Consider the following 4,153-nt stretch of genomic DNA (forward strand, 5'->3'; position numbering starts at 1 on the left):
TAAATTTTCATTCCATTGTAAGACTTCCTACAAACCACACGTGTTTGATTAACTCTGTCTATCAGGTTATGGGCCTGACCGTTTGGTAGGAAGATTTTTTTTTCGGAATTCAGCAAGAATGTCTTCAAGCGTCTCAAGCACTTCAAGCATCACCGGAATCGAACGACTCCTAGGTCGCGAGAACTGGAGCACCTGGAAGTTTGCGGTGCAAACTCTTTTGGAACTCGAAGAGTTGTGGAGTACGGTCAAGCCGGAGCGCAAGCCGGATGGAACCTACGAAGCCGTCGACGGTGCAAAGGATAGGAAGGCACGAGCGAAGGTGATTTTGCTGATCGATCCCATCAATTATGTCCACGTCATGGACGCCAGGACTGCTCGAGAAGTATGGGAAAAATTGGAATCCGCATTCGAGGACCGTGGTCTGGACAGAAAGGTTGGTCTTCTTCAACGATTCGCAAAAACCGATCTGTCATCCTGCGATTCCATGGCCGACTACGTGAACACCATCATTTCGGCTGGTCATCAACTGAGCAACATCGGTTTTCAAATTTCCGAGGAGTGGATTGGTTCCATGCTCCTGGCAGGGCTTCCGTCGGAGTACCGTCGCATGATAATGGCCCTGGAGAATTCCGGGCTTCCCATCACTGGAGACGCAATCAAGACAAAGTTGCTGCAAGAGCTCCAAATCCCGACGGTTGATGCAGCGCTTTCATCAAAAAAGCGATACGATGGCGGTGGTCGAGGCAGCGGTAGCAGCAAGCAGACGAAATCGGTTCCCCCCAAAGGTCCAAAGTGTCGAAAATGCCACAAGTACGGACATTTAGCGAAGGATTGTAGGAGCACCAAATCGGACAACGTTTTTTTCACCGGTTTCTCTACGCATCAAGCTGTGAAAAACGACGAATGGATTTTCGACTCTGGAGCGAGTGTCCATATGACGAAAACTCGCGATCTGCTGGAAAACATCAAGCCCTCAAGCGGAACGGTGGTGGCAGCAGACGGAAAAAGCATGGAGATCAAAGCAACAGGATCAGTTGTTTTGCGTCCACGTTGCCATGGTGACGATACTCTTTTATTTTTATTTTTATTTGATGATGATCCTAGGCTTAAGCCTTTTATCTGAATTTAAACTTAAAAATTAACATCGATCATAATTTTATGTAAAACACCTCTTAATACTATCTTTGATTTGGTTTCTGGACATATTAAGATTAATTTCTTCTACATGTGCATTGTAAAGTGCCATCATCCTGTACATTGGTTCGTTTCTCGCGTAATTCTGTATCCTGTTTAAAAGCTGGAATGGCCTTACGCTGCGTAGACTACTGCGTCCTTCATTGGGGGATATTTGCGAAAGCATGTACGGCGAATAAAATCTTCCACTTGTCAAATCCTTGAAAAATAATGCATCGTTTGATTTCCTGCGATTTTCTAGCGAATCCAATCCGACCAGCATGCACAGGGCTCGGTAATCCGGCATTTCATCTTGCCATCCAAGATTCCTCAGAGCGTATTTGAGGAATTTCTTTTGAACTCTTTCCAATCTGTTTACGTGGACATTGTAGTAGGGTTGCCAAACAACACTGGCGTACTCGATTGTAGTCCGAACTAAACCTACATAAATTGAGACGATTGTGTAGGGGTCGTTCAACTCATGGCAGACTCTACTGATCATTCCAAACATAGAGTTAGCTTTGGCCACTACCTGCTCTATATGTTTCGTGAAATTCAGTTCTTTGTCTATCTCGACTCCAAGATCCTTTACAGAGGTCTTTCTAGTGATAATCAAGCTGTTTTCAAGGCGATAATCATACATGATATTTGTTAGCTTCCGAGAAAACGATATAACACTGCATTTTGAGGCGTTCAACTTCAATCCATAAGTTCTGCAACAGTCCGAAAAATGGTGCAGTGCGTTTTGCAGAGTCGAGCAATCCTTCAGGTTGCGAACAGGGAGAAACATTTTCAAATCATCAGCGTATATCAGCACAAAAACATCCTGCAGTACCTCGGGGAACTCGTTCATAACAGTGATGAAGAGAAGAGGTCCCAAGTGACTCCCTTGTGGCACACCACTGTTAACCGAGAATGCACCGGATCTGACATTCCCCAGCTTTACATATTGAATTCTTTCAATTAAGTATGAATGTATCCATTTAAGGCAAGTATTGGCAATTCCATTTTTGCTGAGCACGGATAGCAGTGAATTGATATCGATCACATCAAATGCTCTTGTTAGAGAAGTTCAGTATCTACCGGAACTATCAGTCAATTTGCTTTCCGTCAACCAAATCGTCAAGAAAGGCCACCGAATGATTTTCGACAAATCGGGCTGCAAGGTACTGAATCAAGCCGGCGAAGTACTAGCGACTGGAAAACGTTCCAGCGATATATTCAAACTGGAGCAACGTACGAGCAGCGTGCTAGCTTGTTCGTCAGTTGGCACTATGGATGTCTGGCATCGAAGGATGGGCCACCTACACCTTGATGGAGTCAGGAAACTTGGCAACGGTTTGGTCAACGGCGTCAAGATCACCAAGGAAACTGAAGGCAACTGTACGGTATGTCCGATGGGAAAACAACGTCGTCATTCGTTCAACAACCAAGGCACAAGAGCGACGGACATCCTGGAGCTGGTCCATACTGACATCTGTGGGCCGATGGAGGTGAAGTCGTTGTCACGGGCACGCTACTATATCGTGTTTGTAGATGACAAAACTCGCAAGATGTGGGTGTATTTCCTGCAAAGCAAGTCAGCAGAAGAGGTCCTGAGAGCGTTCAAGGTTTTCCACGCTCTGGCGGAACGACAATCCGGAAGAAAGCTCAAGATTCTTCGCAGCGACAACGGCAAGGAGTACGTCAACAGACCAATGCAAGCGTACCTGAGAGAACACGGCATCCGGCACCAGAGGTCAAATGATTACACACCTGAGCAAAACGGCATGGCTGAGCGAGCGAATCGAACGATTGTCGAACGTGCAAGGTGCATGCTGTTCGAGGCTGGTATGGCAAAGCGTTTCTGGGCGGAAGCAGTGCAGACGGCGGTGTATCTGGTTAACCGTTCCCCCACGCATGGGCACAAAGTAACCCCGGAAGAAGCCTGGTCAGGTAAGAAACCTGATCTCTCCAACGTTCGAATTTTTGGGACCGTAGGTATGGTCCATGTTCCGAAGCAACAGTGATCGAAGTGGGATGCGAAATCTCGGGAATGTCGGCTTCTCGGTTTCGACGAAGAAACAAAAGGCTACCGGATGTACGACATGAAGGCCAAACGTCTATTCAAGAGCATTTCGGTTGATTTCATCGATGAAGGCAAAGTGGTTCTCGATACGCCGAGCGACCGCAAACCGACCATGGTGCAGTTTGAAATCGAAGAGGTCCCTCGTACTGATTCAGCACCACATCGACGAGCATCTGAAGGCAGCAATCAGGTTCCGGAAACAGATGACGAATTTTTCACCGATTGCGAAAGTGTTGCCGAGGTATCAAGCGACGAAAACGGTAACTTATCTGATGCTACAATTGTTGATGTGACCCCCATCACTGTGCTCCCCCCACGCAAAAATTATCAACCACCTCGGGCACAGGTGTTGAGGCGAAGCGTTCGGGAGCACAAGATTCCAGGCAAGTATGATGATTTTTCGATTACGTGCAAAGGTCTACCTCGTCGCAATATTTCACAGGCATCATCTACTACTGGGTCGTCGACTACCGCTGGTCCGTCTACTGAAGGTGGAAATCCACAACAGCTGGGTGCTGTAGCAAAAATCGTTCCGAAGACCGCGGATGTCATGCTTAATGACGATCCGACAACGCATGCTGAGGCTCTGGGTCGAGACGATTCTGCGAAGTGGAAACAGGCGATGCAGGAGGAGTACAACGCACTCATCGAAAATGGCACGTGGTCCTTGACTGAACTTCCGAAGGGGCGGAAGGTCATCCGGTGCAAATGGGTCTACAAGACGAAGCACGACGCCGCAGGGAACGTTGACCGTTACAAAGCTCGCCTGGTCATCAAAGGATTCTCTCAGCGAAAGGGGGTGGACTACGACGAAACCTACTCACCCGTGGTTCGTCACAGTTCCCTGAGATACCTTTTCGCCCTGGCATCCAAGCACGATCTACACATCGACCAGATGGATGCAATCACCGC

The sequence above is a fragment of the Uranotaenia lowii genome, chromosome 1 (assembly GCF_029784155.1).
Source record: "Uranotaenia lowii strain MFRU-FL chromosome 1, ASM2978415v1, whole genome shotgun sequence".
NCBI classification, from domain to species: Eukaryota; Metazoa; Arthropoda; class Insecta; order Diptera; family Culicidae; genus Uranotaenia; species Uranotaenia lowii.